An 8008-nucleotide genomic window follows, 5' to 3' on the forward strand; every position below is an offset into this window, starting at 1 on the left:
TACTTTTATTAAAACATTGTTGTTGTTGCTGTTGTTGCTGATTGCCTTCAAGTGGATCACCAATCATAGCTACCCTATGAACAAAAGGACTGAAGCTCCTCATCAACTATTGACATTTATCGAAGTTCAGTTTCCAGAGTAATGTTGCTTAGGAGGTGGATAAAAGAAGTTTACAAATTTATAATGTTGCTCCTTTCCTCAGCAGTATTTTGCAAGATCCTTAAATTTTCAACCAGAGTTCAGAGAAGAAAAAAAAATCAAATTTAAAGAATGCTACAACTTTTAAAATTCACTAACTTTGATTCTAAGTCTCAAAGCAAAAATAGTGATAAATTCCCATTCCATCCATCAGTCTTCTCTGTTGTTAGGAGAAAACCTCAGAAACAAACTTTAGGCCAAGAAAGTAATTCAAACTCATTTTTAACTGCTGGTATTACTTTGTTCAACAATAAAAATTTTAAAGAAGAAAAAAGGAACTAACTAAAAGCCAAATTTCTTAAAACTGCTTGTGTAGAATGTCTTTTTTATCCAGCAAACGTGCCCAAAAACACTAAAGCCAAGGCTTTTGTTTCCAGTGTAAAAGGCCTTGTCATGGTCACATAGCTATAGATATTAAAAAGTCTTGAAGAAAGTAAAGAGACTCGAGTCTCCTGACACTTGCTTCCAATATAGTTCTCATAAACACCTTACTCAGTAATACCCCAAATGAGTCTTGGTTGCAGAAGAGCAATCAAACTGAGGGGGTCCTGTGGCTGCCTCAGAGCTGCAAGGAATTATTAAAACAAAATCAGTATACATCCTGAGAAGCTTTAATTACGCAAGAATTTTCCTTGTTAGATACCATAATCCTCCCCACTACTTCCAATGTTACCTGTATACTTTCAATTAACTGGACAGCGCAGGAGAGGAAGGCCCTCTATGAGGTGGATTGATTCAGTGACTGGGATAATTGGGATGGGAGTGTCAGAGACAGTGCAATTGGCACAGGACAGAGTGGAGTTTAGGGCTGTTGTACATAGGGTCGCTATGAGTCGCAAGCAACTCGACGGCACATAACAACAACAACAACAACAAAGCAATAAACAATGTTTCCTCCTTTATTGTAATCACACCCTTGCTTTGTCAAATAATACCACTCAATGCTCTGTTTTAACAGTATTCTTCATCGACAACTCAATTCAAAGCTGCTTGCAGACCAACTAGACTGAAGTCTTTATATGTGCCTTTTTAACCCCCCAAATCTCTATAATTACAGAAAACCAAATTCAAAATGTTCTGTCCCCCTTATAAAAAATCAGGCCATTTTTGCCCTAGTATTCCTAAAAGCAACTCTTGCAACAGCCCTACAACACTAACAAATTTTTCCCCTCTCCTAACTATCCTGGCTTCTCCCTTTCTACAGCCCTCTTACAGTAATTTTCTCAATTTAACTTTTGGTCCTTGCCTCATACAATTTACCTCTAGTGTTCTACAGAAATGGATGAGAGCCTTTACCAAACACAAATGCAATGAACGCCTCATATTATCCACTAGGCACCAATCATTACCCTCCATAATCACAGCTGTCAACTCCTAAAACCAACAGTCTATCCATTCTTTAAATCATCCCCATCCAACATGAAGTAGTTACAGAAGAGAACCTCAGTGGTTTCAAGCATATAACAAAAGGCAGAAATGTTAAGAGTTGTGAGGCTGCTATCCCTTCCTTTCCCAGAATAGCCACCAAAATGAACCACACGAAGCAACAGCTGTGGCTCTGTTTCTTCTACTTTCATTTTCCAGGAGCAGGTATCTGCAACCCCAGTCTATATCCCTGTTTTGTAAAAAAACAAACAAACAAACAAACAAACAAAACCCACCCAATTGTAAGCATGCCCTTCTCCAATTTCCTAGTAAAACAATAAAAACACCCTTTCTAACATTACGTAGAGTCTGGTCTCTTGAGTCAGCCGAGGAGTTTCTCCTCAATAAACTGGCTTTCTTGGCATATACTAGGCTCTCCATTTAATCAGCAACCTTACAGTTGCACCATTTAACAATGTCACCAACAGTGTATGAGAATTCCCAACTCTCCACATCATCTTCAACATTTATTGTCTCCTGCCCTTCTAAATCTTGCCACTGCTACTGGGGTGAGATGGTATCGCATTGTGGTTTTGATTTGCATCTCTCTTATTGCCAGTGATTTTGAGTATTTCTTCAAGTGTCTGTTCATCATTCAATTGTCTTCCTCTGTGAAAAGTTTTTCATGTCTTTTGCCCATTTTGTATTTGCATTATCAGTTTCTTTTTTTCTTCTTCTTCTTCTTCTTCTTCTTCTTCTTCTTCTTCTTCTGGGGGCCCAGGAGTATTCGGAAACATTCTTTATGATACCCTTGTCTGAGCTGGTCAAGTGTTTGTTCCCAGTTGGTAGGTTTTCTTTTCACTCCACTAGAAATAGTTTTTGATGAGCACAAAGGTTTAATCTTTTCTTTAGAAGGTCCCATTCATTAATTTTTCTCCTCTATAGATTGTGCATTTTTGGCTGTAGTTGGCAGTTTTTGCATAACATGGGCTAAGCCTTCTAAGATTGGTCCCAGTTTGTCTCTTCTGAAGTTCATGATTTTGGCCTTTACTTCCAGGATTTTTATCCACCTTGAGTTGATTTTTGTGTGTGATATCAGATGTAGATCCTAGTTCAGCTTTATGAAGGGATCAGTTCAGTTTTGCCAACATCAAAGTTGAAGAAGTTGTCATTTTTCCATTAGGTAGGTTTTGTTTCTTTGTCAATTATCAGCCTGATTAGTTTTAAGTGCAAAGAAGATGTTAAGGACAATGAACCAGAACTACCTATTACATCATCTCATTGACCACCTAACACATAATCGCACTGGCTCAGAATCAGACATGGAATCACATTAAAGTGAAGAGCCAGCCAGCTTTGTCAAGCCATGCAGCTATGTCTAGTGAAGTGTCTTCTTACATCCTTCCACCTTCGGGGAGATGATCAGTCTTGCCCTCTGGGATAAATCTTTTCTAAGGAAGCAACCATTCATTCTGTCTGCTCGCCTTTTTCTCAATACTGTACAATGACTCTGGCTGCCCTGGGTTTTTTTAGAGCAGAACATAAGTAGGTTAAAAAAAAGGAATTTGTCAACTCTGACCATTCTGTTGTCCCTCTCCCATTTTGGCTAATTCTTTCTCTAGGCAAGGAATTCCAAGTCAGGGGATCCACCAAACCTAACAAATTAAAATGGTTCTATTAAACTCTGGAACTTGTAATCAATATCAGGAAAGAATTTAATTTCTGAATCAAAAATTAATTTTCTCTTTAAAAGTTTACCCAAATCACAATAAAAATGTGTGTGTCTCTGTCATCATTATAATTTGTATATGTATCAAGAGTGCTTCATGCTTCTAGAAATTTTTATGGATTTTTTCTACCTTAAAATAAACCAAACTGAAACACATACACACTATTTCAAAGTTCATAAAATATATAACGCAAGCTTTTTCTGTAATTATTTGGAGATACCACAGGCAGATAAGGAAGAAAATACATAAGGTGGGTTCATTTTTACAGTGATATTCTTCCTGAAATGGTCATCCAAATTCAGGCATGTGAGAGAAGTGGGCTATAGAAAGTTATTTCAAAAAATCTACATGAAGTTTTTCTTAAATATGTAGACAAATTCCAAGTTGTGTGTTCAACAGATGAAACTCTAAGAATCCTTTAAAGATAAAACACTACTTCTAAGTTAAGAATTGACTATAGCAAGAGCATAGTGTTGTGAAAGAGTTGTCACCTCAAAGGAAACTTAAAAAAGATGCAGAAGAGCTAAACTATATAGTGAGCCAACTTGACCTTGAGAATGTATTCAGGGTACTGCACCCAACTAAAACTCAATTCACTTTCTTCTTCAGTGCACATGGTACGTTCTCCAGAATCCATCACATATTAGAATACAAAGGAAACCTCAACAAATTAGAAGGCATTGATATAACACAAAGTATCTTCTCGGATCACAATGACATAAAACTAGAAATTCACCACAGGAGGGTAACACTTACAAAACCACCATGTGGAAACTGAATAACTCTCAATATCATTAATTCATAAAAGAAAGTTGACAGAAATCTATGGGGCCTCCCCCCCAAAAATAAGAATTTTCATGGACGAATATATTTGAATGGCCAATAGACACATGAATAAATGTTCAAAATCACAGGCATTAAGAGAGAGATGTAAGTAAAACCACAGTGAGATACCATTTGATTCCAATAGCAGTGGCAAAGTTTAACAAAGCAATGGTACAACCATTTTGGAAGGCAGTTTGGCATTTCCTCAGAAAGCTGAACACAGAAATTCCATGTGACCCAATTATTCTTGGAATACGCAATGAGAGAATGAGAATTGAGGCACAAACAGACACTTGTACGCAGGTGTTCATAGCAATTATTCACCATTGTAAGAACATGGAAATAGCCCAAATGTCCAACCACAGTAGAATGGATTAAAAAATTATAGTACATTCACATGATGAAATACTATGCAACACTTAGGAGCAATGATTTTGTAAATAACTACCTAACTTGGAAGGGACTGGAAAGAATTATACTAAGTGAACTAACTCAGTCTCATCAGGACAAACACTGCATAAGACCCTTATTGTAGAAAGTATATGAGGATCCAAGGAGAGAAGGATGGGCATGAGGAGTGATGTATGTGTGCGCATGTTAATCATAGGGTCATATAATTCGATGGGTGACAGAGTGTGTAAGTAAAGGAAATGGGAAAGATTCAGTGTGATAAACGATGTAATGACCTTTGAAAGTAAACCAGTATAGAAAATGTATTAAAAAAAATCAAGCTGAAATTGCTGTCTTTGGTTTTGTTGGTCACATGGATAATATTTTATATGTTGATTGCCGTCAAGTCGAGGTGGACTCATAACAACTTTATGAACAAAAGATCGAATGTCTTTCCAAAGCTATCATTGTTTCTCCAAGTTCATAGAGTTTCTAGATGCATGTGGTTTAGGAAGTGGATGCCACTCCTGCTTCCAAACCTGTTTTCCAACTGGGAGATCCACCAAACACTGTCCAAAATGGGAAACCATTATGGTATATGATATTCGTATATTACAAGGTTCAGCATCACAGGAAACCCAGGTTACTTCATACAGCACATTGACAATTAGTTATGTGAAAAGTTGAAGAATGTTCCCCCAGATATAACAGCACTAGTCTCATCAAGCAGTTGTTAAGTCTTGTTGAGACAAATACGACTCAGATTCGCAGAGAAGACCTGAACTCTGTTCTATAATTAACATCATTTCTGTACTTTTTTAAGAGAGTTTGTAGAATTCCCAGAGTCATCTGGTTTAGGAAATGGATGCCACTACTGCTTCCCAACATGCATCAAGGTGGAAGATCATCCAAACATCTTACAGAATGTGCAACCATTATTGTATTTGACATGACTGTGGAAGAGGGTTCAGTATCACATCAACTCCAAGTTGCGCAATGCAGCAAATAGGCAGAGGATTGTTATGTGTTTTAAAGAATATTCATTCTAAAATTAACAAATTTGGCCTGAGGGCTGAGAACACCTACAGGATTTTAAAGCCACACCCTCAAGCAGGCCTCCACCTTTAGTCTAAGGCACAAGGGCCATCCACTTTTGAGAGAGGAAAAAAGAACTGTAACACAAAACCAACACAACCCCAGAAAATTCCCTTATGAGACTACCATCCAGAGACTGCCAATAAGATGTTAGCTAGCCAGGAAACTCCTAGAGTGGAGGGACACCCCAAGGCCCCAGGTTCCAGGCCATCTCACAGACCCATCCCCTCATTATCCAATATTTCAATTGTTGTTTTTGTTGTTGTTGTTATGTGCCATATAGTCACTTACAACTCATAGCGACCCTACATACAACATCCCTAAACCCTGCTGTCCTTTGCCAATCTCTATCTTTGACCTGGATTACCCTAGTCACTGAATCAATCCACCTCATAGAGAGTCTTCCTCTCCTGTGCTGTCCCTCCACACTCCCAAACATGATGTCCCTCTCCAAGGACTGGTCCCTCCTTGCAACATGTCCAAAGCATGTCAGATGAAGCCTCAGAATCTTTGCCTCCAAGGAGCAGCCAGGTTTAACCCTCTTTAGTATGAACCTGCTTGTTTTCTTTGCAATCCATGCTACATTCAGTACTCTTCTCCAGCACCACAGCAAAAGGCTTCAATTATCTTTCTATCTTCCCTAGTCATTATCTATCTATCTGACACATAGGAAGTATTTGCAAAGACCATGGCCTGTATCAGGCGCACCTTAGTCTCCAGAGAGACACTGTTGCTCTTCAGTACTTTGGAGAGGTTCCTAACAGTAGACTTTCCCATTGCAATGTGTCTTTTAATTTGCTGGCTTCTGGTGCCAAGAGTGTTGACTGTGGATTACAGCAAACTACAGTTGGGAACAGTCTCAATCTTTTCACCATCCATCCTGATGCTGCCAATTGTCCAGTGGTGAGAATCTTTGTCTTCTTGATATTGAGCTTCAATCCATGTTGAAGGCTGCAATCCTTTACCCATGGCAGCAAATGCTTCTTGTTCTTCTTAGTTTCAGCAAGCAAGGTTGTGTCATCTGCATAACGCAGATTATTGATGAATCTTTCACCAATCCTGATGTGACACTTCTCCTCATAGAGTGCAGACTCCTGGATAACCTGTTCTGCATATAGGTTGAAAAGGTATGGAGATAGGACACATCGCTGGCATACACCCTTCCCAATTTTGAAACATGTAGTCTTTCCTTGCTCTGCTCAGACGACTGCATCCTGGTCCAAGTAATATTTTATATGGAGCCTAAAAAATGTTTACCTAGAGAAGGCAGTCATCAGAACAGGACAATGAAACACTGCATGGTTCAAAATTAGGAAGGCTGTACACCAAAGATATGTCCTATTTCCATATAATTTCAATCTTATGTGGAACAGATTATCCGGGAGGCTGGGCTCTATAAGCAGAAATATGGTATCAGCATTGGAGGTAGACTAATCAACAATCTGCATTATGAAGATGACACAAAGCTGCTTGCTGAAACTGAGGAGGACTTCAAGATTGTGCTGCAGAAGGTCAAAGATGGCACCCTTCAGTATATATTGAAGCTCAATATTAAGAAAACAAAGATTCTCATCACTGGGCCAATTGGCAACATCATGATAGATGGTGAAGAGATTGACATTGCTAACATCCTCGGTTTGCTTGGCTCTACAATCAACACTCTTGGTACCAGTACCCAGGAAATTAAAAGAATTTTATTGGGAAAGTCTGCTGTCGGAGACTTCTCCAAAGTATTGAAGAGCAACGATTTCAGTCAGGAGACTAAAGTGCACCTGATACAAGCCATGGTCCTTGCAATTGCTTGCTATGCATCAAAAAGCTGGACAATGACTAGGGATGATAGAAGGAGATTTGATGGCTTTTAGCTGTGGTGCTGGAGAAGAGTATTAAATATACCATGAATTGCTAAGAGAACAAGCAAGTTCTTCCTCGAGAGGGTGAGGACAGGCTGTTGCTCCTTGGAGGCAAGGATTATGAAGGATTCATCTGACATACTTTGGACATGTTGCGAGGCAGGATCACTCCTTGGAGAAGGGTGTCATGCTTGGAAGGATAGAGAGAGACCACAAGAAAGGAAGACCATCAAAGAGATGAATTGATTCAGTAACTTAGGTAATGGGGGTAGGTGTATTAGAGACAATAATATTGGCAGAGGATAGACGATGGCTTAATGTTGTTGTACATATGGTCACTATGATTCACTGGCAACTTGATGGCACTTAACAACACCAACAGGTGAAATTTTACGTCCATACTAAAAACCCAGACAAATAAAAATATGAGGCTAAAACATAAGTAGATGCAAACTTGAGGACAGGAATTTATTTTCCATTGTTATTTATTTAGAAAGTTTGAATACATTGTTTTTTACAGAAGATCCATTCCATAGCCTTCATGCCATTCAC

The sequence above is a fragment of the Elephantulus edwardii genome, unplaced genomic scaffold, assembly GCF_000299155.1.
Source record: "Elephantulus edwardii isolate Elephantulus edwardi_28Jun2011 unplaced genomic scaffold, EleEdw1.0 scaffold00005, whole genome shotgun sequence".
Lineage (NCBI taxonomy): Eukaryota > Metazoa > Chordata > Mammalia > Macroscelidea > Macroscelididae > Elephantulus > Elephantulus edwardii.